General features: G+C 37.3%; 1 long non-coding RNA gene across 4 annotated transcripts in view; it reads left to right on the top strand.

Moving 5' to 3' along the window:
* LOC146397729 (uncharacterized) overlaps positions 1-27,089 on the top strand; it is a 112,263-nt gene that overhangs the window by 64,357 nt on the left and 20,817 nt on the right. For 2 of the 4 annotated variants that reach the window (XR_014824837.1, XR_014824835.1), the window contains exon 4: positions 22,429-22,538. This is a non-coding gene — a long non-coding RNA (uncharacterized LOC146397729). Of the gene's footprint in view, positions 1-22,428; positions 24,198-27,089 lie in introns of those variants that run through there. The other 2 variants (XR_014824836.1, XR_014824834.1) reach the window with 2 other exon arrangements.

Genomic DNA, 27,089 nt, shown 5'->3' with positions numbered 1-27,089 from the left:
TGGTTGGGAAAGAAAGACGGACCTTGCAGTGATGTTTTGGAGCTGGTTCATCCCAGTTCACGTAATCAGATTGTTAAATTTTCAGGGACCTTTTGCACCAGTTGTTATGTAGCCATTAATATACATTAAATTACACTAGTAAATAAATAAATAGTACTTATTAAATAAATAAGTACAACAGATATTTAAAACTTCTCACTTCTTAACTGTTTTACTATGTTTTCACTTTATGTTGCTATTGACATCTACTGTATTGGTATGGTGAAAATATCTTCAAAGAGAGTGCAATTGTGCATTTCTTTCCAACTTTGAATTCTATGGTATCACTTTGGTAACTGAAAGCTTGTCATGGTAGTATTTGGAAGTTGACAAATGCTCCAAATCAGGTTTTGTTTTTTTTTTTCTTTTTCCAGAAAGCTGTTTTTTAAACATTTACCAGTGTACCCCCAATATGAGTGTAATATATTAGATTGGGTTGGTCTGAATTTATAAAAAAGTATTTTATTAGGAAAAGTTTTAAATATACACAAAAATAGAATAATATTAAGAATACCCATGTAACCATTTCCTAACTTCAATAACAATCAATATTTTGTCTGGAGTATTATAAATAAAATCCTAGATATTGTAGTTTTTTAACCTAAAAACACTTCTGCATACATCTCTAATCTTTAGGCACTTTAAAAAGATACAACTGCAATTTTATTATACCAAACAATATTCATAATAATTTTATGATATTCTTTAATGTCAGTCCATATTCAAATTCCCTGGTTGTTCCAGAGATGTATTTTGAGTGTTGGTTAGTTTGAATTAGGAGCCAAACAAATGAACTGGTCTTTTTAATAACTGAAAGAGACCAGAAAGCTGTGAGATCTATCTGACATATCATTAAAGAGCAGGAAAGGAAGATTTGACAGAACATAGTTCAAAGTAGGGGTTAGAGGAAAATAAAACTGTTTCATGTTTATACCCTACTGAGATCAGACTCTTCAATAAACTGGTTATACCAAAAAGCATACAATATATTCTGTGCCCTTAAAAAAACTCCTGGTTTAGGGCAGTAGTGATATTTAACTTTTGGAGAGTCATAGACACCTTTGAGAGATGATGAAAATTACCTGTGTATGTATACCCACACTTGCACACAAAATTATGCATGCTATCTAAAGGAAAATGAACTCCCCAAACTCATCCTGGAGCCAATGGAACCAGAGGTAAGACCTGGGGATTCACAGGATAGGAGGAAGACATGTAAATGAGTAGTTTACAATCCAAAGCAATAATGTTAGAACCAAACCTATGTGCTGTGGGAGCACAGAGCAAAAGAGTGGCTAATTTCTCTTAGGACACAGAGAAATTGATGTTGGAAGTGAAATTTGACATTTTGAGTAAGTTTCTCCATCAGAAATGGTAACTAAGACTGGCATGCTAAAGTTGGGGGTGACAAGAGATGATGCTAGGCAGACAGCTTACCTAGCAGATCAAGAGCCACACAGAACAACATGAAGGAACTTGAGTTTTAATTTGTCCCAGTGATTGCAGGATTTTAAACTAGGAGTGATGTGATTAGATTTTCATATGCAACAGTGTAGAGGGAGCAATTCCAGGTAGAGAGACTAGACATAATGAGGCCTGGTAGCTGCTATTACAATAGTTGAAGAAAAATTTGACAAGGTCTGGATTATGGCACAATCAATGAGAGAGAAAAAGTAAGATTTTAGGAAGTATTTAGAAGATAGAAAAAAGTAGTACACACATGCAAATGATAAAGCAAAGGAGAAATCTAGGAGAGCAAAAATTCCTAGTTTTAAGGTTCTGGTAGAGAAAATACTATTTATGGAAATAAAAAATATGATATTCATAGCTCTGGTTAGGGAAGGGGATAGAACAGAAATTGGCCATTAATTTGGATTGTGTTGATTTGAGGCATCTTCAGAACAAACAGGAAGGAATTTCTAGAAGGAGATAGAAAGCAAAGAGCCAGTGCAGGAGCTGGCCCACTGCTATAAAGTACAGAATGAGTGTGGCCATTTATGGTCAGAGATAAACCATAATTAATTTGGGGGCCCAATGAACCTTTAGGCCTTCCCCAAGGCCAAAATTTTATCCTCTAACACTTTACCCAAGAAGCACTTGGATTAAAAAATATAATTGTTAAACTCTCTATATTCTTTTTTCTTTTTTTACTTCAATTCCATCTCATCTCCAAACTGCAGATCTTTCCAAATGCAAATCTCCTTATATTCCTTTTCTGCTTAAAATCTTTAAGTAGCTCTCTACTGCCCCAGGACAAAACTCAAACTCCTTACCCTCTCCTACCTATGACAGTGATGATTATTTTTCAATGTGGATATTAATTTTTCCAGGGAACCCTTCCTAACTGCTCAGGGACAGGTCTCAGTGAAGCAGAAAGTATTGTAATTAACTTTCTACTTAATCTACATTTCCTTCTACTAAGCAACTTGTTGTCAGGAACTGGCTTCATTGAGTGATTTGGAAGAAGGTGGTTACTGTGGAGAGGAATTGAATGCCTACTCTGTGTCAGGTAGTTTGAAAGGGTTGAAACTACAATGGAGAGACAATTAAAGAATAAACTCCTGATTGCTTTGTCTCAATTATGTATTGGGTCCTAAAGAGATTAAATGCCGAACTAGCTTTTAGGCATAGGGTACACTCCTGATCACTCCTCCTAGGTTGATCATGGAATTCTCTGTGGCTGTAAAATTGGTCTCTTTTTTGGCCAGTATCTGCCCTCTACTCACTCCCAGCAGGACTGTTCTCCAGCCTGTTTTCAGTTTGATTTCTTATCCAAGAATAAGAAATGGGAAATAAAGAGTTGAAGGTGAAGGTGAGAAAGAAGGCAAAGAAGCTGAGTGAGAAAACAAACAAACTGTGTAATTTTTACCTTACTTAGAAAGGCTGTAAGTGAAATGAGCAAAAGAACAGGCTATTTGAGTCATGTTAAATTCTGCGCTGTGCTGGGTAAATACATTATAAGAAAAGTGTTAATCTAATGCTGGGCACACTATGAAAATCTGTCAGTCCAAAACTGTTTTCCATTTTCAGGGGACTAGAGCTTTGCATTTCTTGGAAACATTGATCAGTGCAAGTGCAGGTCGATCAAGGCTTTTGTGTTTGCATTTAAATGTTAATCAATCACATTTTATTAAAAATTTAAGGCAAGAGTGAGAATGGAAAAGTATATATGGGTCTGTGCTTATGACAAGTCAAGTTGAGATTTATTCAGAAACGGCTTGAGTGTAGAATATTAGGGACCCATCTGGACAGCAGATACTGGTGGTAGTAATGATGAGCTGGGGTTGAGGATAAGATTAGTGAACATTTATTGACAATCTCTACTTTGCAAGATGAGAAAGTACCTCCATTGATGTCTGAACAAATCAACTGTGCATCTAAGCATTTCATTAATCATCCCACACATAATTATAGTAATAATTATTATCATTTAAAGTGTTTTGAATGATGCCTTATGTACTTTTTTTTTAACCGAAGTAACATATACATAATAGAATTTACTATTTTCACCGTTTTGAGTGTACAGTACTGTGACATTATGTACATTTACATTGTTTTGCAACCATCACCACCATCCACCTCTAGAACTTTTACGTCTTTTCAAAATGAAACCCTATACCTGTTATACAGTAACTCTCTATTGCTCCCTCCCCTGAACTCCTGGCAACCACTATTTTTCTTCTGTCTCTATGAATTTGACCACTCTAGCAATCTCATATATGTGGAATCATGAGTATTTGTTCTTTTGCGACTAGCTTATTTCACTGAACATAGTGCCCTCAAGGTTCATCTATGTTGTAACATGTGTCAGAATTTCTTTTCTTTTGAAGGCTGAATAGTATTTCATTGTATATATTACCATACCCATAAATTTTGTTTATTTATTTATCATTATATCCTTCAGTTGTTTCCTTCTTTTGGCTATTGTGAATAATGCTGCAATGAGCATGAGTTTACAAATAAATGTTCAAATCCTTGCTTTTAGTTCTTTTAAGTATATATCTTGAAGAGGAATTGCTGTATCACATGATAATTCTGTGTTTAATTGAGAAACTACGATACCATTTTCCAAGGTGGCTGCTTCATTCTATCTTCCAAATAGCAATGCCCAAGTCTTTCTAAAAAAAGCTTTTTTTTTTTTTTTTAACTGAAAGTTAATGGAAAAACACTGCAAAATGTTGGAAAGGAAATCTAAGTTATGAAAAGCCAAGTGGAAGAAAGTTAACCTGTTTTGTTCTTTTTAATTTTCTAAACGAAAAGTTTTCTAACTGGTGATCCTAAAATGTTTCAGATATGTTCTGATGCCCATCCCCTAAGAGCTAGGGTAGAGGGGAGGGGTAGACTGAGGGGTCCTGAGGCATCAGGCAGGGCCTAGGGCAAATAGCCTGCAGCTTGGAGCAGCCTTCCCCATTTACTGCAATATACCTCAAAAATGTTATTGTTTTCTATGTAGGTTAGTATATGAAAACGTTTAGGATGTACTGCTCTAAATGATAGGGGTAAAGCCAGCATTAAAATCAGGAAGGGATGTAAAAGCATAAAATATTCATTCAACAATAGTGTTTATTGAGCACCTGCTCTATTCCAGGGCCCAGGTCACAATGTGGGAAAACTGTGGGATAAACAAGATAGAGACATTCTGCTTTCAAAGAGCTCAGTCTCATAAGGTGAGGGAATTAAATAAGTAGTGACAATACAGTTTGTAAAGTAATCTACTGAGTGATGAGAAAACTAAGCACTTTACATAGATTCCCCAAACACCACCCTCCACCCACTCAGATCTTGAGATTTGAAGAGCAATTTCTCTGAACTCTTCTAATTTTTCCTCCCATGGGAAGCAAAAGGTAATAATCACTTCCCATTTTATAGGCTTTGGATGCTCAAAGTAACTTGGCCATGTCAGAAGATGAATGGATTGTGCAATGCAGCCACTTTTTAAGAATTTTAGAAGTAGTGTTTGATGGATAAAGTGTCAGGATTTAAGAAAATAAGTTGCATTACAACAGAGAAAAAATTACGAAAATTCAAGGAAGCCATCTCTGAGGACTTCTCTCTATCTGGGCTCCAGTCTGAGTTAGGCTGATTCTCCCTACTCTTAAATTCCTGGGTTTATTTCTTATGACAGCCACAGACACATAATACTATGGTTGTTTGATTATTTACGTAACTCTCCCATTTATCTTTGAGTGTCATGGTGGAAGGGATCAGAAATGTTTGTTGACTAAATAAGTGGGTAGAAAGAGAGCTACTAAATAATTGGGACCAAGGAGTCCCTGTCATGGTTCAGCAGGTTAAGAACCTGACTAGTATCCATGAGAATGCAGGTTCAATCCCTGACCTTGCTCAGTGGGTTAAGGATCCACCCTTGCTGTGAGCTGTGGTTAGACTGCACATGAGGCTCGGATCCCTTGTTTCTGTGGCTGTGGTGTAGGCCAGTAGCTGCAGCTCAGATTTGATCCCTAGCCTGGGAACTTCCATATGCTGCAGGTGCAGCCCTAAAAAAAAAAAAAGAAAAAGAAAAAGAATTGGGACCATTTATATGTAGTCAAGATACCCACAATAACTTAGAGAAATTGACCTTGCATATTAGACATTAAATATCCACTGTTGGGAATTCTGACAGCTATAAATGGTGGATATTACTACCACAGTCCTTCCACTTCAGCACAGTAATTTCCAAAATGTCTTGTTAGATCTCTTCCCTAAAGTCTTCTCCTCCCCACCTCCCAAACAATCCATATTTGACTGAATGTCTGCATAGATTACAGTTATCTGAGTTTATGGTGATATTGTATTTTTTTGCTAAATGGTTATAATCTGACAAATGAGACCCAGAAATATTGCCACACTTTATCTGGAGTAATTTTAAGAGACTATTATCATAATTAGCACAATTATCTCTATTTTCCTCCAATTTGATTGCTTATATTATACATACCTTTGATTTGAGCTAGAGGGATGATATTAAAGTCTCAGTTTAGCTTTCCTATTTTTAATCAGAAGTAAGATTATTTCTTAAAAAAATCAGTGTAGGATATCCCAGAAGTATTGAGGAGATGCAGGATAAGGACTGTAGTAAAAGTGCTTCAGTGATAAACATTTTGATATAAAATGTTGTAAAAGCATTACATAGCCTAATGGGAAGAAGATAAATAATATGTTTTTAATTCGGAGCATCAGTATTCCAGACTGGCTGAAATTCTGGGAAGAGCTGGAAATCCCCAAAGCAAAGTGCCAGATGTCATTTCTGGATCCTGGATACGTGGGCTTGGTTGCTAAAAGGATGCTTTCTCCCCTTCGCCACACTCATCTGACGCTCAAGCAACAGGGAGTTGATGTAAGCAGAGCAGGGATCTAACAATGTCAACTGTACTGACATCATCCTAGCTGTGTGGGGCTGATGGGAATTCAGAATATCAAACATCATATCAAGGGCAGTGACCAGGTGTGACTCATTTCCCTGGAGAAGCAGGAGAGAGAAAGGGAGAGGGCAGGATTATCTCACACTGACACACACACAGCCTTTCAAGCAGAGCTGTTGGCCTGGCTTATTTGAAAGCAGCAAAACATTGTTCTTTCTCCCTCATTTTTCCTACCAGAAGCACTTTGTATTCTAAGTCCTATGTGCCTCTGTATAAAGTCAAGCGTTTCAACATCATAATATATTAAAATACACATTCCTTAGGATCATTAATTTCTATTTTATTTAAGCCCAGCTATGAGAACAGTTCATACAGAGAATTTTGCTGTTCTCTGTTTTCCCTTCAGATATCACCTAGTGAACTGTTGAGATTTCACTAAATTGAAAAGGAGCTGAACAAAAGAGCATGCTGTTGGGCTGATGACATTGCTTTGGGACTGCTAAAAGAGTGCAGTGCTTCAGTGTCCTAGCAGAGCGTATTGCTTGCTGCAGGAAGAGGGGATACACAGCAAAGGTTTCTTGAATAAGTAATATGAAAATCCCCTAAGTTTGTGGGTGTGGATGTCTCACCTACTTTATGGAGTTGATTATTTATAAATAGCCTTTAAGGGATAATAGCAGTGAAACTGGGCTGTGATTACTAGTATAGTAATCATTTGGTGTTAATGAAGGTGCTGGTTTCACAAAGCTCTGTCAATTTGTAACATTTCATTAGAGTGATTGGTCAGGAAGTAATGTACATTAAAGCAGTCAAAAAGCATTCTGCCGGAATGCTTTATTAGGAACACAAGAGGTACAGTAGGACAACTGAGGGTTGTGTGCTCTTCAGAATGATCCCAATGTGTCTTATCACTCTGTGGAATACTTATTTATCTATGTCTTATGTCAGCCATAACATGAGGAACTGAAAAACAATAGTTGTTACTTTGCACTCAATGTTAAAAAAAGAAAGTATCATTTATGCTCATTCACTGTCAATGCTTAGTAAAAAATGGCATAAGAATGACAGATTGTGAAACATATTAGAAACAATATATATTGGTTGTGATTAGTATAGATTAGACAGAAACAGAATGATGTGTTTTAGATCAATCTATGGGATAGTACTTGTACAGTACACATGGTGTTAGAGGATATGGGAAGAGAAAATATAATAAGGGAGTATAGCTTCTTTAGGATGATATCTAGAATCACATAAAGAACTCCAAGCTGTTGTTATGAGATAATAAGTTGATAAGAGAGATGAAAGGATGTTAGCATGTTCCTAAAAGGCATCTTAAATGTCTAAAACAGATGTTGAGGAATGTAGAACAAATCTATATTTCATTTCCTCTCCTTTGAAAGTTACGTGGTAAGGGGATTCTCTGTCTGTCTCCAATGATAATTCCTAATACCAGGAGACTGAGAATCACACAGTGCTTTCTAGTAATGTTTGATTGTGATGAATCTGTGTATGCTAGACAAGTCATTCTCAAACTGGTTCTTTAGATCATCTAGAATATCCCAGGGAAGTATCTCCATGTGTCTGAGGAGTTGCCATAATAATAGTCCCTGAATCGTGATTGCTAAAAAAAATGCCCTCATATTTTCTTCTTCACTTTCCAGAAGGACCTACCAATAGTTGTTTTTGGTTCCCTTTGGGGATGACGTGATGTGCTGCTACAGGGTGGAAAGGGTAAAAAATGTGAAATCATTATTTTTGAGACAGAATATCACTTCAGTTGAGAGTGTATTGTTAACACAATTTTATAAACCATGTGGACTAAGAAAAATCTTTTCTCTGTGTACCCCACACAGAGAAAATAGCATTCCTTATCACCAACAGACAGAACAACACTGTAGCATGTTGCCCCTTAGGGGTCAACCTTAATACTCAGCCTGAGATGTGGAAGAACAATTCAGAAGCTATAAGAGAGCAATTTTCATAACTGCTCAGAAAATTCTTCCTCTTGGGCTTTGTTTTGGGAATGTATGATTGGTGGTCATGCCTACAGTTTTTTCGAAGGGAGGCATAGTTGTTTCTCTCTTCAGATAATCACATCTAGTAAAGAAAACTCCTGTATAACTCAACTGCCATAGGATGCTGAATTAGACTAGATATAAATGAAGAATATAGAGTTCTTGAAAACTTCCTGAGCTTGAAATGCAGAATAGAGATCAAAACAGTTATAAGCAGCGTTCCATTTCTCTGTGGACCACACAGGGTTATAAAAGTGTTATTATCCCCCTCCTAGGTCCTTTAAGATAGAATTGTATAATTAAGGATTATTATTAGAGTTTGGCTTACCCATTCATCTTGGGAAACTCTACTAGCTATGAAATTTGGGGAATGTACTTTAAGATAAATGGGAAGTGAATTTGCTATGGCACAGATTAAAGCTGCTGTCATAAATAGAGCTCAAAATACAGAGGTTTAAACAAGACAAAGTTTATTTCTCTCTCATGTAATAGTCCAGAGTGGTAATCTGGCTCTGCCAATGTCAACCTCAGTCTTTTATCTCTGGGTCCAAGAGGGAAATTCCATTTCTCTCCATCTCCCAGGCAGCCAGTGGAAAGGATGAAGGAGCCAGGGGAGTACATGCCTGATTGTTTTAAAAACAAGACCCGGAAGGGACACATATCACTTTTTCTTATATTCCCCATGTCAGAGTTAGTAATATGGACAGATTCACTCGCAGTGAAGGCTAAGGAAGGTATTTAAATAGGTAGCCATATACTCAGGTAAAACTGTTGCTATGGAGAACAGATATTGGGATAACAAGTAAATGTCTACAAGGCCTTATTGCCAAGTCTCTAGGAAATGTGGGTTTGGAGGATGCTAAGAAATAACAAGTGACTCTACTATAGTGACCTTCAAGGCACCTTCATAGTCTCTAAGAACTACTTTAACCTAATGAATAGTCTAATAGTTTGTGACTGTTCCAGTGTTCAGAGGAGGATCACCTATGTGGTAGTGATAATATATGATAACAGGAGTAACTGTTTCACCTGGTGACTCCCAAGAGAATGATTGCAAAATATGGCTCTAAAACTCCTTTAGAAGGCTTAGCAGGGACATGCATGTTCTCAACAGAGGCTAAGGATGCCTAAGCTTTAACCAGAGAATGATAACAGGGATAGCCAGTAGACTCGGATGCTGAGTAATGAGGAGAATGGAGACTTTGGGAATGTTAATTTGAGAGGCTGATGGACAAACATATGTAGTGTGGAAATGAAAAGCTTTGGGGATATGATCTGCACCTTAATAAATCTTCAGTCAAGAACATTGGGACTTCTGTCTATTTGGGAGTTTTCCAAAAAGCAGCAAACAAACAAACAGAAAAGCAATAGAGAAGGTAATAATATCCAAGTCTGTAAGAGCAGAATGAAAAACTACCAGATTGGGCTGAAGAAGACTTGGCGACCACAGATTCTTTCTGCTACTTGAGTTGCTATAAAGGGGAAAGGACATGCCAGTCCCTTTAGGGGAAGTTGTAGCTGGGTTTTCTAGAAACTGCTTGTTAGAGGGAATCATTACTTCCCACCCATGACATGTTAATTGGAGTCATAGGAACACTAGACCTTCAGTGATTAGAAATTTTGGAACTAAATCTGCATATAAGATAATTGTCGGTGAAGAAGGTGATACTGTAAAGGGGTTGTCAATTACATGATCCTCTAGAAAAGGCCAAATTAAGTGAAGGCACGTTGTTATTAGTTAATGTGACTGCTTCCTTAGGGATCCACTGTTGCTCAGAAGACCATCATATATTTGGTATAACTTAAATAATGTAGGATTTGCCATAATAGTTTTAGTTAAAAACATGCCATGGTGCAAAATTATAGGGATTTAACTAACTTTAGAAAGATTAGGTGTCTATGACTTTGACATGAGGCATGGTCTGCAGAGTGCAGTGGTGGTTGTCAGGGTAGGGGATAATACAGAAAAGAAGTTGAGGGTAAACACAGAAGACACAGTTAATCCATAACATTTTCCTAGTTCAAGTTGTCTTTGAATCAGTGTTCCTCCAAAGATAAAGAAAGGTCTGAGGATGCCTTATTGAGTTCAGATTACTCTGAGAACCTGTGAAAATCCTTGACCTGTTTAGATCTCCTAGGACTCTCTGGAATAATCTTAGCCTGACAGAGGTTGCTGGGTCTCCAGAACTTGGGAGAAGTGAGTTCCGACATTGATATGAAAGTAGATCCTGTCCTATTTCTATTTTGGTCTCATGGCTTTAGCCAAAACAATACCCTAGCAGTCTGCACTCTGTTCAGAAGGTGCAGAGAATAAGTGGTTCCCTATCCAGCTGGAAACTACTTAATATATGCCCACAAGCTTCATTGCTAACGCAATAGTAGACTGAATCCACAATTCTTGGAGGAGTTATGATTATTTGCTCAAATGTTGACAATATAGTTTTACTTTTTGTAATAATGGAGTCTTTTCAAGATGACATATAGGGGAGTTCCTGTTGTGGCACAGCAGAAATGAATCCAACTAGTATCCATGAGGACGCAAGTTTGATCCCTGGACTCGCTCAGTGGGTTAAGGATCCAGTGTTGCCATGAGCTGTGGTGTAGTTCGCAGGTGCAGCTCAGATCTGGCATTGCTGTGGCTGTGGCATAGGCCAGCGGCTACAGCTCCAATTTGACCCCTAGCCTGGGAACCTCCATATGCTATGGGTCCCCTAAAAACACAAAAAAACAAATAAATGAAAAACCAAAACCAAAATGGTATGCAAGTGACTATGCCTTTATGTTATTAAGAAAGTATTATGATGATATTTGGCCAAGAGACCTAGAGTATCTGCATCCAGGTATTTACTGGTCATTCTCACTCAGGAAGACTATGAGACATAGTTGCACAGAGGAGGCAAATCAAGGAAAAGTAACATATTATCATCTAGAGCTTTAGAGCCAGACTTCAGTGCAGAACTGTTGCATTTAGCTGGACTCTTAAGTCCTTAAGATTAGATAGATAGGTAGATAGATAGATAGATAGATAGATAAATAGATAGATAGATTTTTTTTTTTTCCTGCAACCTCATAGTTACTAGTCAGATTCATTTCTGCTGAGCCACAGCAGGAACTCCAGCAATATATATATTGAATGGCCTAAAACCAGAGGTTAAAAGGCCTACTTGCTTCATTTTCACCTCTCAGCTAAAACCTGGGTTTGGACGTTAGAGTTCAGACCTCACACACGGCTGAGAAGCAGAAGGGAAAGCAAGGTTGAAAGACCCATGGAAGATGGGTAAAAGTACAAATTTTTGGATCATATTTTAAATCTCCAAATTCCTGGGATTAAATGTCTAGAAAGGAACCCAAAGGCCATTCCTAATTGTTTTTGAAATTTTTAATTGCATCTGAGGCCCAGTGTGTGTCCACCCATTTGACAAGTTTAGATCAGCCCTCCTCCTGTTTGAGGGTGGAAAGGAAAGAGGGTGCTGGGGAGCGTAGACACAGGGATGAATTATCAGTCTGTCCAAGAAGTCTAAGAAGCTCCTTGAGGAGGCCACTAGTTACTTCATTCTTTCCAGAGATATAATATTGTTCTTGTCATAATGCACACTGAAGAAATAGGCCATATTTATTGGATATCCCCAATTGAGAACTCTGCTATGGAAGCATTTATGTTTCTGGCTTTACCTGGGCTCATTATAGCATAGATCAGTGGATGAATATTGAGAAGGGGAGAATGGCAAATAGCTGGGACCCCACCAATGGGCACAGTGTGTGGCTCAAATCCTCATAGCAATTTGAATAGCATAATGTAAAATAGAACCTCTAGCTTTCACCATTAGGGTCACTGACCTAACCAGATCAAGCTTTATCCCTTCCTTTGAAGAAATATTGCCTGTGGTGAGTTCTGCACATATGCTTTAAATAGATCATTATTTTCTCACAGGATGAGAGAAATGTTTGTTTAGTGATATATTATTGCTAATGTTTACTTATATATTATTTCCTTGATATGCGCTTCAATCTTTTCTTTCTTATTTTACAACATTAATTTTGTTTTAAATCACATATCTCCTAAAGCTCACCCTTTTCTTGCCTGGGGACATATTTTCCCATTTGGCACTTCCATTTTGATTGAGGGATTGAACAATAAAAGCTCATCTTTTTATAAAGGACAATTTATTATTTATGCGAGTCAGAGAAATGTGTAGCTTTTTGAAATGTGGGGGAAATGAAGGTAGTGAATATCCAACCCATCTGATTGATAGTTATATTAAAGGTTGTAGTCAGTTAAATAAGTCCCTTTGGATTGATATGATAAGAGGCTCATGTTTTCCTTGAAATATTATTTCAGTAAATATTTGGTATTTATAATTTATTAACTTGTCTTGCTATATTTTTCCAACTGCTGTCCACTACAGGTTCACAATAGGAATATTGTTGTACAATGTTAATTGTTGAAAATGTGTTTTGAAAAATTATATCTAATAAAACTATATTTTGAAAATTGTGTGCTTCTTAAAACTAAATATTGACATTTGAGGTCCTAGGTTACTGCATTGATCTTTCTCTGGTAGCTCTGAAAAAAATTCCTTCAGGCAAAATTATTTAACATAATTGGTTTCTTAGCATCTGAGAGATAAAGAACAGTGCAGTCTAGTGTTCCACCTTGGAACTGGAATGTCATACAGACCAAGCAAAGCTGTGATTTCCTCTACGACAGGGACTGGTATATTTTTCTAGGTTGAAGCATTATTTATTGTTTTCTTTTCCTTTGATTCTCAATCCATCATTAGTATTAGAAGGTACTTTCTAAAAGAAAATAAAATTCTCCTCCAAAAATACACTGTGAAGATTAATAATGATAATTCTTTTTTAAAAAATGTCATCAGATTGCTTTTGACTTTTTTTTTTTTTTCCAATTGGTTAGAAGTATTTTAGAGGTTGGAAAGCATAAGTGAGTAATATCTTGGTGTAGTGACACTAATTCACTATATGAATCAGTGACAGTGACTCATTTCTTCTTAGTACCTTCTATTGAATAGTATCTAAATATTAAACATAATCCTTTTAATTCACTATTAACATTTATGCCCTCTTAGAATTACTGAGTCCTCAAACTCACATTGAAGTAACAATAAATTGTCTTTACAAACATTAAAACTACTTGGTAACATAATCTTTTGGGGGGAAATAAAATAGGCCTTTGGAAGTATCTTTAAAATGGTTATGTGATGGGGTGCCTTTCATATCACCTAGTCCCATGAAAATACAAGTGCTGAGGACTTCACCATGCACATTGCTAACAATTGCCTTTTGGTATCAGGGTGCAAACCATTTATTTCAGGAGTTTTCAGGTGTCCTGGAGATGTCCATATCAGAAAGTTCAGTTAGAATTTAGTCAGGTATCAGGTTGTGGTTAGATATGAGCGCAATTCAAGACATCATGCAGGATCTCACCTGACAGCACAGGGTAGAATATCCAACTTGGACCTCAGCACATGTGTTGTGATCAGTTGAATGGCCACAGATAGTCTGGAGATGTGGACTTGGTTTCCCACATGGATCCCCAGTAAGGGGTATCCCAGGTCTTTCCCCTTAGCTTTAGGTTCCACTTATCTCTTTCATGATCATGCTCCACTTCATTCTTCCTGCCTCTGCCAGTTCGTTTACCCATCATTCAGAGATCCTTGCTCAGGGATCATCTGAGTCTTTCTATTGTCTGTCCTATCTATTCTTATATATAAATCTATATTTTGCTTGATTTTCAGGAGTTTTCTGTTCTTAACAAATCTTACCTTTTTCAAATCCAAATTCATGGGAATCAAAGCTGTTGTCAAAATTATTGTTTTTGAAAAGGGCTTTAAGAAACCATTTGAAAGTTAAAAAAAAAAATTGAAGAGTGACTAGCTGAACTTTTTGTACTAGTAAAAATATCCAAATTCCTCTTAAGGCTGACCAGGAAAAACTCATGTCCAAGGGAAAGAAAACACAAGGAATACTTCAGGTTTTTATTTACTGTATTCACTATGCTATAGAGGTACATATTCTTAGTACCTCTAAAGTACGAGGTACTATATTCAGGCAGGATTAATGAAAATAGACACTTTGGTAAGAGTATTGAATTACAAAGATAAAGAGGAAATTTTTCAAACTTTTAGACAGTAGAGTTAAAAAAAACAAAGTACACTCAGCCACCCACACATACTCATACACACTCCAAACATGTTAAGATCCTCCAGTTTATTTAAAAAGGAAAATGAGACTAGCGTGAAACTTCTCATCTCCAGCATTGGAAGCTAGAAGGTAATGGAACTATATTTCCAGAATATTAAAAGAAAAGGATTGTGATCCAAATAAAATCATAAAATATTTAAAGGAAATTTAGAAAATTATTGTATGATATTGGGCTTGTAAGAACCTAAGAAAGCAAACTCAGGAACCATAAAGATAAAAAATAGAAACATTAGGCTAATTTAAAATAAAAGTAGGTGTTAATAGACTCCATAAACAATTGCTTTTAAAAATTAGAGGATCGACTGGAAAAATTATTTGCAATCCAAGTTAATATGAAAATTAATACAGTTTGATTCTACATATTTATAGAAAAAAAAGACCTAATAGAAAAAAAATTGACAAAAGATATAAATAATTATGAGATGAGAAAAACTTAAGTGGTTTGTAAACATTTATAAAGATGTTTTATTGTATTAAAACAAAAATAAAGGAAAATAAAAATTAAGGCAACAAAAAGATATTTTTCTATTCATCAGAATAGCAAACACTACAGGGTTAGAGAGCTAGTGCTGGCAAAGATACAGCATAGATTGCTTTGGCATCTGACCATGTAAAGTTCTATAACCTGCTATGACAAGTAATCTAGAAATTTCTATTAAAAATTTAAAGCACATATCCATGACCCAGTGACTCCCCAAAGACGATTCATCTTAGAGAAGCAAAAGCAGAATGTAGGCCATATGCACAAGGATGTTTTACTATAGTGTTATTTGTAGTGACAGAATTTCTAGAGATTTGATTGACTAACCACAGAAGAATGGTAGAATAAATAATGTATAGTTTTGGACCATTATGTAACTTTTACCAGGGATGAGTTGTCTTTTATTTATTGACCTGGTAGAAAGTCTGTAATATATTACCAAGGAATAGTATTCAAAGAAGGGTAATATCTAGTGTTTGAGATCCCATTTTCATAAAATAAAAAAAGTTCAGTCACCGCAGAATATTCTATATATGTATATTTTCGTATGCAGATATATGTGTGGGTATGGGGAAATGTATGGAAAGAAGAATAAACTGGTTAACCTAAGAAAGTGGAACTAGAGGAAGGATAAGGGAAAAGATCAGTTTGTATGACTTTGCTTTTTTATCTTTACCACTTCTTGTATTTATTGTCCATTTACAAATTAAATGAAAAAATTAATGCATTTTGAAAATATTGTTTATTGGATGTTTATATTGAGAATGTTGAAAAGGGATCTATTACTTTGACTTTCTAATTTATGATCCAATCTGGGAAGGTTCTGTTGAATGCTTGAGACATGAGAAAAAATTCATAATGAACATTTTTTAGGTTTTTACATTACAGTTTATCCTATTGATAATGAAAAGCTATTGTAATCAACCTGTAACTGTTAGGGTAGAAACTCCTTAAGGGCAGGGTATTACAGATTTTCCTGTCTTTCTCAGGATTTTGAATAGCAGTTGTGGAAAATAGGCTGAATGAAAATACCTCCCAAATTTGTATCTTTAAAAAAAAAATTATCATGGGAGGTTCCCTTGTGGTGAAGGGGATTAAGGATCCAGTGTTGCTGCATCTATGGTGCAGGCTGCAACTTTGGTGCAGGTTTAATCCCTCAGCCCCGGAACTTCCAAGGTGTGGGTGTGGGGAAGAAAATTACCATGTTCCTTCCATATTTCAAGAAAAGAGTGAAATGGATTTTATTATATTTAGAAAATCAACAGTTGTAGTCTGGATTCAAATATCACTGTTTGATGCAACCAACTTGAATCAAAGGATGCTTCAAATTCCACTATGCTAAAGATAAATACACTCAAGGCTTTGAGAGTGTCTCTTGAGGGAATTCAGAATCAGGCTGACTCGGCTTTAGTTCACAGTTTTAACTATCAAAGGAAATAAAGTAAGACCATCTTAAAACCAAGTGAGGATTGCTGGGCCCCATCTATGAGTTAATTTTCATCACCAATTTTAAATAAACAATTTTAATATTTTAAATGATTTCTGTGAAATGTTGTTTATATTGTCAAGTCTTAAAAGAAGCATTGTGTCTCATATAGCATAGTGATTCATAGTATGGGCCGTATATTTCAACTGCTTGGATGAAAAACCAGCTCTTCCATCTACCATCTCTGAAACTCTGAGCAAGTAACTTAATCTCTGTGACTTCTGCAAAATGGGGGTAATGAGAGTACCTATATCCCAAGATTGTTAGGAAGATCTTAGAAGAAGAATTTGTGGCACATAGGAATGCTAAGCAATTGATAGCCACCAATATTAATCATATGTTGGATAATTAGGATTAGTACAAATATACCTAGAGATGATGGCTTACAAGTCAGAAACATGTAGAGACCTGGCTACTGAAAATAATCTTTTTTTTTTTTTCTTTCAGTATCTTCTTTTTTTCCTTTTTTTCATTTATAATGATTTTTATTTTTTTCCATTATAGCTGGTTTACAGTGTTCTATCAGTTTTCTACTGTACAGCAAGGCGACCCAGTTACACATACATGCATTCATTCTTTTTTCTCACATTATCATGCTCCATCATAAGTGAGGGGAGAGAGCGGGATGGATTGAAAATAATCTTTCATAAATGGTCTCTGCCAATATAAAACTCTTGCATGCACAGCTCAGGTATTCAAATTTTTGAAGTTTCCTTTTTCTTTTTCTTTCTTTCTTTCTTTTTTTTCTGTCTTTAGGGCCACACAAATGGCATATGGAGGTTCCCAGGCTAGGGGTCAAATTGGAGCTGTAACTGCTGGCATACTCAGAGCCACAGCAATGCAGGATCCAAGCTGCATTTGCAACCTACACCACAGCTCATGACAATGCCGGATCCTTAACCCACTGAGCGAGGTCTGCTATCGAACCCACGTTCTCATGGATACTAGTCGGATTTGTTAACTGCTGAGCCATGACGGGAACTCCAAAGTTTTCTTTTTAAAATTAATATTTCCCATTTTTCTCTTCTCAAACTCAATGGAAGTTCTTTGATGGACTATGTATTAGTTATGTAGCGCTTTGTAGCAAATTATCATGAAATGTAGGATCTTAAAAAAACCATAGATGTATATTATCTCACACAGTTTCTGTGGGTCAGGAACTCTGGAACAGCTTAGTTGGGTGATTCTGTCTTAGCATGTTTACGTGTGACTACAAGATTTTGGCTGGGGTTCTATGCATCTGAAGACTTGACTGGGGTTGTGGGAATACACGGCCAAGATTGCTCACTCATGGTAGATAAGTTGAGGCTGGCTGTTGGCGAGAAGCTTTAGTTCCTCACCATGTGACCAATTCACAGGATTGTCTGAGTGTTCTTATGACATGGTTGCTACCTTCCTCCAAGGACAAGTGATGGAAGAGAGCACAAAATGAAAGCCACAACATACTCTTCGGAGACTTAATTTTTTTAGATCAGTTTTAGTTTCACAGCAAAATTAAGAAAATATGAGAAAATATTTCTCCATATATCTCCTGCTCTCATACATGCATAGCCTCACCCATATCAACATCCCTCACTAGTATAGTGCATTTGTTACAAGTGAGGAAACTACATTGACCCATCACAATCAACCAAAGTCCATAATTTACATTATGGTCATTCTTGGTGTGCACAGTATTTCTCGTCACTTTACTTTGGAAGTCACAGTCTGTCATTCCTGCAATATCTTACTGGTATTCAGTGTGAGAGGGAATTACACAAGAGAATGAATACCAGGAGGCAAGAATCCTTAGGGACCATCTTGGATGTTGACTGCTATATAATATTTTACATGTTTCATATATTCAGTTAGTATATATGTGCATTATCTCTTATAACCAAGGCACCATTATGCCAGGCGCTGTCTTGAGGCACAAAGATGTGTAACTTATGTGTTCTGCTCTTAAAAGGTTAATACTTGCTGGAGAGAATGAAATCCCTACTTGCATAGTTTCAGTACAAGTAAGTATTACATATCGAGAAAGTATGGCTATCTGTAATCTCCTTAGGTGGTAAGAGGAAGAGGAGTAATTTTTGGTTGTAGTTTCAGATGAAATGGAATGTAATCTGGGTCTCTGAGGATGAAATAGAATCACTGTGAGTGGAGAAAAGGGAAAGTGTTTCTCATGCAGAGTAAATAACATGAACAGGATCACAGAGTTGTGAAAGCAAGCTGAATTTAGAAGCCAGCAACCAGGACACATTAAAGTTTATGAAGGGAGAAAAAAATAGACAATTTATCCAGGTCCTTAGAAGCTATGTTTAAACTTTTTAGAAAATTATTCCTTAAAATAATGAGAGCATTTGGAGGGTTTTTGTTGTTATTACTATTTGTGTGTGCATGTTTTGTTTTGTTTTTTAAGATGGCAATATTGTGATTTAAAAAAAAGAGTCTTTTGGAGTTCCTGTTGTGGCAGTAACGAACCCGACTATAGTGTTTGGGTTCCTTGAGAAGGTTAGTTTGATCCCTGGACTCACTCAATGGGTTAAGCATCTGGTGTTGCTGTGAGTTGTGGTGTAGGTCGAAGATGCAGCTCAGATCCTGTGTTGCTGTGGCTGTGGCTGTGGCCAGCAGCTGCAGCTCCAATTTGACACCTAGCATAACTTCCATATGCTACACATGGGGCCCTAAAAAGAAAAAAAAAAAAAGTATTTTAGGTTACTCTCAAGGAGAAGTTAGAGAGAGAGAGATCAGAGACAGAAGAACTGGGTTAGAAGAAATTAAAATAGTCCTAAAGAGAACAGGTACTACAATAGATGCTGTAGTAGGATTATAAAGTAACAGACAGTAGTAATTTTGAAGGGGTAATTTGCAGAATTTACCAATTAGTTGGATACTTCATTTGAGCGATCTGTCCCAATAACTTGGTTTAAAGAAGAAGATATAGGATGGTGAATTACAAAGGAGTAGAAGACCCCTTGTATATTCTCTATCCTTTTTTCCACACTGAGACTGAGTCTTCCTGGGGACTCCTCGCACTAAGGTAAGGAAGTACTTCAATGGAGGACATAAAAGCACTAGCACCTCAAGAAACTGAGTTGATTTATTTGGCTTAAAATTCTGTTGAGCTTAATTGATAACCATGATGGGAAGGTGAGAAAATTATGGACTGAGAATAATATAGTGTATGTTGTGTGTTGGAGAACATATGGATATAGTTTCAAATTTAGCTCTCCATTTCTAGTAGAACTAACTAATTTTCAGGAACCTCAGTTTCCTAATTTTTAATAGGATTAGTAATAGGGTCTAGTGAAGCTTCAGTGGAATGTTTGACATGTAAAGCTCTTGGTATGGTGGCTGGCAGGTAGTAAGTGCTCTATAATGAACAGTAGATTTATTGAGATGGTGGATGTCATGCTACTGCAATAGGAGATTGATATTGTTCCAGGATCTTTTAGACCAGTCAGCGGAATTGCTGATCTCTTTTGAAACTTCATTAGTCCCTTACTACACATAGTTGGGGGAGATGAGTGTGTTTACATCTCACTCATCAGGTGTCAGATGAATATGCCAGTATGAATGTTTCAGTGTACCAGTACCCTAATATTCATTCTCCTTCACTATGAATTTATGTTCTCAGTCACTAGTTTTAGTCATAGTCTTCCCTTAACTCTAAATTACAAATGAGGGTTGACATTCATCCACTTGTGGGATCCAACTCAATGGGAAGATATATTAAGATAAATTATGTCCTTATAAAACCATATATAAAATCATAAATTTGATTTCTTAATGATTTATCTTTTCTTTCAATTGACTGATGTTAATGGAAGGAAAGTTAGTATCTTTTGGGATTATCCATCAAATATAGAAATAAGTTTGCCAAGAATCTTTGAGTTGCAAGTGACAATAAATCCAATTCAAACTGGGTTAAGAAGACTGGGAATTTATTGGTTAAGCTATCTGGGAATTCCAAGGGGAAATGGCTCCTGGAAAAAGTCTACCTAAGGCCTTATTTCCAAGGGTAAATGGCTTTGGGGTTCTATCTTTTGGTATTTGGCTTTGCTTATCTCTGAATTGGGTTTTTTTCTCAGGCAGTCTCTTTCTGGCAATATGACTGCCAGCAGCTTTAGGCCTTTAATTTCTATGTTTTTAGAAATTTCAGCAGAGAGAGGGCATCTCTTTTTGTGGCTCTGAAAAATTGTCCTGGGATTAGCTCTGTCTTTGATATTATCATGTGCTCTTCCAGGAGCCAATCACTAGGACTTGAGGAAGGTCATGCTCTGATCACCTGAGCCTGCTTCCCATGCCTCCCCCTGTTATTAGTAATGGAATCAATTTTACCAAATGTCATGGATTGAAAGTGGGAGGAGATTCCATATAAAATTTTGAATTATTTATTCTAGTTCTGTGAAAAATGTCATGTGTAAGATAATATAAAGAAGGGAATGTGTGTGTGTGTGTATGTGTGTGTGTATGACTGGGTCACTTTGCTGTACAGCAAAAATTGGCACAACATTGTAAATCATCTATGCTTTAATAAAAAATAAAAGTGTTTAAAAGTATTTTAAAAAAAGTGAAGTGGGATGTTTCCCAAGGAAAATCATCATCTTATTACTGAGGGAGGGGGAGAGAAAGAGATATTCTCTAGGCAAAACCTTCCCACAAAAATTTTCTGTAATTCATGAGTTAAGTTTTTAGTCAAGAGCCAGATATAGAAGATACGGCCAAGTACAGCAGGTAAAAGAGCCTTAATCACTCTCCTCTCTGTAGGTTTTCTGCTTTTTAGCCTGCTAACTCTGTGATAACACATCCTAGGCAGTCAATCAATACTTGTTGAATTGAGTTGAATCTGATTCAGACTCATGTTTTCTCTTAGGGTTGAATGATGCAGGTTTGCTCCTATGACTCATTTTCTTTAATTTTCAGAACCATTTCTACAGCACAGAAGATCAGGGGTTCTGAAAAAAAAACTTACCTTCACTTGTTTTGTTTTGTTTTTTTTTGTTTTTTTTAATTGACCCTATATTCCTCTCTTCCTGCCCTTCAAATCCTCTCAAAACTTTTTCAAAGAAGGAAAAATGGATGTCTCCAAATGACCAAAGGTTTTTAAGAGGAAGCCCTGGTGCAAAGTTGGAAAAGCTGTACCAGATGTAGAAAATTAATAGATGGATGGAAAAACTTCAGCTTCTCTGGATGAGAGAGAAGGCATCTCTTTCCAAGTGCTCTGGAGGGGCAGCTCAAAGCACTTTAATCTTTGATGAATGTGATTGAACTCTTTCCACTACTCAAAGAAAAACAGAAGCTCACAAGGACTCATCCTGTGCTGGATCCCTGCCACCATTCACCCTGTTTCTGCATAATTATTAGGCCTTTAACTTTCTCTGCTCCTACTATTTTAAAATTCTTCTTTCAGACAAGAAAATATAATAGATGAGACACATGTGCAAATGGAAACCAGGCATTACAGTAAGATAGCACTAGAATGAGAGCCAAGAATATAGGGTGGGGTGTTACATTAGGGGACTTTGCAGAGCTATAAATTTTCAATGCCTGTTCCATCATCTATCACTGCCTCCACTCCAAGAGTGCCTCCTAGCTACACTGTCCACATGTCATGGGGAATGTACATGGACAAAGATGCTGTGGTGTTAGCAGATCCAGTGATGCCAGGATGAAGAACAGTGGCTAAAACATGTCTTCTTGGTCAATATACAAGATATTTTCTAGTTATTCAAAATATTATATCTTTTAATTTGATGGTAAAATACAAGTACACAGGAAAGGATGAAAAGAGCTCAACCACACAAAACTGATAATCACCTTAATGCTTATACCTAGGAACACCCTCTACTGCCTATAACACATATGGACCTGTTTTGAGAAAAACAAACATACGTATGAGTCAACTAACAATGATGGCAGATTCAGACTAGAAGACCTGAAGAAAGGTATTCACCAATCACCAGGATCTGTGCCTACCGCAAGTTTAAAGTATTCTTCTGTTCACCCCAGAATGCTTTTTGTGTTCTTTGTTTGCTTTTCTTTTTTTCTTTTTAGGCTGAACCTGCAGCCTATGAAAGTTCCTGAGCAAGGGTCAAATCAGAGCTGCAGCTGCCAGCCTACACCACAGCCATAGCAACACCATTTCTGAGCTGCATCAGTGACCTACACTGCAGTTTTTGGTAACGTCAGATCCTTAACTCACTGAGCAAGGCGAAGGACTGAACCTGCAACCTCATATAAGAACCCTCATACTAATTGGGTTCTTAACCTGCTGAGCCCCAGTGGGAACTCCTGTGGTATCTTGATTGATGCTATGATTTCCTAGCAATCCATCTACATGCATTCTGAGAGAGCATCCAGAAATCAACTGAACATCAGAATTGGGAGAGTATTTGCTTGTGTGTGCACACGCAAGTGTGTAGACTAATGTTGCACATTTCATCTTGGAAGATGTTCCTTTTAGAGGAATATAGGTAGCAGTATATGCTGGAATTTCCATTTCTCATGTATTTCCTGGATTCAGAGAATGGAGACCAACATATGAATGTGACAGATGCTGCTACCTTGGTGGAGGGGAGCCACCCAGGTGAATGACTGCACAGAAATGAAAAATGAGACTTCTCAGTCATTACTTCAAGCTGTTAACTCCTTGTTTGTATTTATTTGTCTTCAAATTATTTTAAAAAATCAGGAAAATATATTAAAAAGAATTGACCCTCATTGATCCTACACTTTGCAATTTATAAAGCATATTTGATATTTGTCTCTTGATTCCTGAAATAATCCTATGAGTTAGGGACGGTAGATGTTATTCTACAAGTGAAGAGGGCAAGGCCTAGCTGTGGAATGGGGTGTTAATAAAACTGACAGCACTAATGGCCTGAACATGGTCAGAACACAGATTGGGACTTGAACACATATGCCAGGACTGGAACCCAGCCAAAACCCAGACTGGGACTTAAACCCACATTTTTAGATTAGAATTACTCACCCTGTGTCTGGACTCACTGAGGTTCAGGTTCTTTAGGCCTCTGTACAAAAGGAATTCAGCGAGAGACTAAGCGATAGGCAAGAAGCAGATTTATTGGGGTAGGATGCTTGTGAGAGTTGCAAGTGGGCAGGCAAGGAAGCTCTGCCCCTGGGATCACAGGTTTATCATCCAAGGGGAGTAGGGATTGGAAAGGCCCGCCTCTTCCTTTATGGGAGTATTATCTCCTTCTTAGTATCCTAAGATGTGTATTCAAATCAGCTGAAGGGTGGTCCTCAAACTCTTGCCCTTGGTCTGAATATGAATGCTGGCCTGATCCCATCCCCCACCCAACGACCTGAGGCAATTCTCACACCTCCACTGGTCTAGCAAGCCTGCCTTATTCTGATGGCTTTCTTGAATTTACAGTGGTCTCCCAACATCCCCCAGGTTTCCCTCTTTGTCTATGATCTCCTTTTGGGACTTCTACAACCACCTTGCCTACACCATCCTTGTCATTAATGTCTTGCTTAGCTTGATGGAAGGGAATGGAAATCAAATGTTCTTACTCAAGCCAGTTATTCTTCAGTAAAGTTTCAGACAAATAAACCACCTCCAACAAAGACAAAAAAAAAAAGGGTTAAACCAAGACCCACCAGAAATATTTGGAGCCCCAAATAGAGTGAATGGTGGCAGATGGCTATCTTATATTTTCATTTTGTTTTGTTTTTTTATGCCCACACCTGCAACATATGGAAGTTCTGGGGCCAGGGATTGAATCTGAGCTGCAGCTGCAGCAATGCTGGATCTTTTAACCACTGTGCAGGGCCGGGATTGAAGCTGGGCCTCCACAGTGACCCGAGCTGCTGCAGTTGGATTCTTAACCCACTGGGCAACAGCAGGAACTCCTGGCTATCATACAATTATAGTTTAGTCTGTATGTCAAGGTAAGAAAATGCTGTGGGAAGAATGAACCAGGAAAATGGAAGCAAGGTTGAAATGAGGAAGTTGGAAAAGACAGTGTTGAGGAATAGCTTTTGTTGTCATTAGTAGTGCCACTCTTTTTAACTTTTCAAAATCCATATATGATGTAATATTTATCGTTGAATTTTTGACATTCTTAAAACAATTGTTTGTTGTCTCTCATTTTCTCCTTTGGCTTAAAATAATTATATTTTCTTTACTACCAAGGCACCTCTCCATCCACTTCCCTGTTGGTTTTGCTGAAGCACCTGTAATTACCTCTCAGCAATGTCTGCCTAATTTAAAGAATGCAAACCCGTGGGGCAAGCACCAGGAATAACGATCTGTTAGGTAGCCTACCTTGAGCAGATTTGTGGAACACAAGCCTTGTTTTCCCCCTTTATGCTGCTTGCTTTTATGCTCCATTCCCTTTGCCCTTATCTCAAAGTTAGGCTATAGCCAAACAGGTGAGTATGGAGCTTTATTTATCAAGGTCACATGAATTTATCTCTCTGCCTTAACTCTTTAGGTCTGATTTCTCTTTCTATACAGCTCTGTAAACTTAGGTCTGAATGTATGCTCTCCTGAAACCAGAAGCGGATAAAACTCATCAGGTCAAACCAGTGCTATTACTGATCTTCAGCCCAAACCTCAGGAAACAAAGCCAGGCACAATATCCTCAGCTTTTATCTTCCTTTTCTTGCCTGCCCTGGAAAGTTGCAGATAGGATGCATCTAAAATTGGAGTTTAGGAGGAATACTTTTCAAAGGGTTTTTACTGGGCAGGAAATGCCATATCTGAAAGCGTAGCCCTGTGTTCCTATAGCTGATACAGACATCTGAAATCATTTAAAACCAGCATGAAAGATAACCAGACTTTCAGCTTCTAAATTCACAGGATAGAAGAAAGAGTTAGCAATTATTTGGGTTGTGTACACTGTAAAGAACCAATTTAAGCATAGATAATTCAGGATCGTTTGGACTTAGTATGTGGCTCAACCAACAGAATAAATGAATTACAATAATTATTTCTTTTACTTTAAACATACAACTGCAGCTATAACTTCTGAAGTGTTGAATGAATACACGAGAACCAAAGTTTTGGTCAGTACAGAGTAAGCCTTACAATTGGCACATCTGTGGTCCCAGCTTCTTTTCCTGGCACAGTGCTAAAATGGCACATTCAACTTCCATCAGCCCTCGCATGTTGCTCATTTAGCATTTAGGAAACACAGTGACTAGCAATTATCAGCCGAATAGCTGGGAAGCAAAAATGACCTAGTCATCAGAGTAAATATACATTATGCTGTCATATTATAATATGTAAATATTGGAGAGCAGTAGTAGAACATGGACATTCAAAAGCTTACTTTTGAAGGCTTGTATGAATGCAAGTGCTGTCTTGTCTCTCTGGCAGGCTTTTTGGATGACAGCTCCCAGACATGCCAATTTGGTAAATAGTAGGTCATCCTCATCATTGCTTACTTGTAGGTATCATGACCAGAAAACGTATTGCCCTGATTTTTATAAATCCTAAACTTGGCTCCTAATGACCAGGATACATATGGAGAGATAATCGCAGCTTGGTGGGGGTTTATACATTATAAACCTTGCACAGCAAGTTGTTTTAGCTGCTTATTCCAATCCAATTGCATAATATTATAGGACCCTTCTTCCTTTGCTAAGCTTAGAAAATTTTAAAAGCTGCTAACACCATTTTGCTTTATCATCTTTTTCCAGGCAAGTCAGGTGGGGATAGTATCAGCATTGCAAAATGTTGCCAAACTGAGCACCTGTATTACATGGTGTGATACATAGGGGCACAGAGAATAGGCAGGATCTTTATTTTGGAAGTTTGCATGAATATAATGTACTCGGAAAATTAGCATAGATGATGGGACAAATTCAATAGCAAAGTTCTAGACAGCAACACACATAATTTTCCCAATTTTCTATTAAGGGCTAACAGATTTAGAGAGCATAGATCTAATAATGCCTCCACAGCAAAAGAGAACATTTTGTGGTTTTGGAGCAACCCAATATCATTTTCCCATTGTGTGAAGCTTCTTAATTTTGGGGGGAGTAGAAGGTGGTGGATTCTCTCCCTATGTGGGTAAAATCTTGGTGAGTTGGTGAATTTAGGTGTCTGTCCCTTCTCAATGGAATCATATGCTTCCCTAGAGGTTCCCTCCGCTAGATTTTCTTTCTAGGGCAGCCACACAGTAAGAATGTACCCTAACCTTGGCTAATCACATTCTTCTGAGAGACCAACCCCCCCTCCCCCCAAAAAAACCTGACTCACTTCCAAAGTGCATCTGCTGAGATTCTGATGAGACCTTCAGGACCTACCTGCACTTGGTCTAAGTTGTGTTCTTTAGCTTTCTGTTTGATCATGTTTATCACCCAGTAGCTTTCCAATAATATAGTTCTTACTCAAATTAAGTAGACTTGTTTCTGTTTCTGTTCCTAGCAACCAAAGAACCCTAAATAGTTTTGTTTTTTTTTTTTAACCTGAAATACTAAGAATGATTACATCTTATAAGAGTAGAGGTCAGAAGGACCACAAA

Source organism: Sus scrofa, chromosome 13 (assembly GCF_054392235.1).
Source record: "Sus scrofa isolate SSC_HxYL_T2T_F1_AM1 chromosome 13, Sscrofa_HxYL_maternal_Yorkshire_Landrace_v2.0, whole genome shotgun sequence".
Taxonomy (NCBI): domain Eukaryota; kingdom Metazoa; phylum Chordata; class Mammalia; order Artiodactyla; family Suidae; genus Sus; species Sus scrofa.
This window is presented reverse-complemented; position numbering and strand designations above follow the sequence as displayed.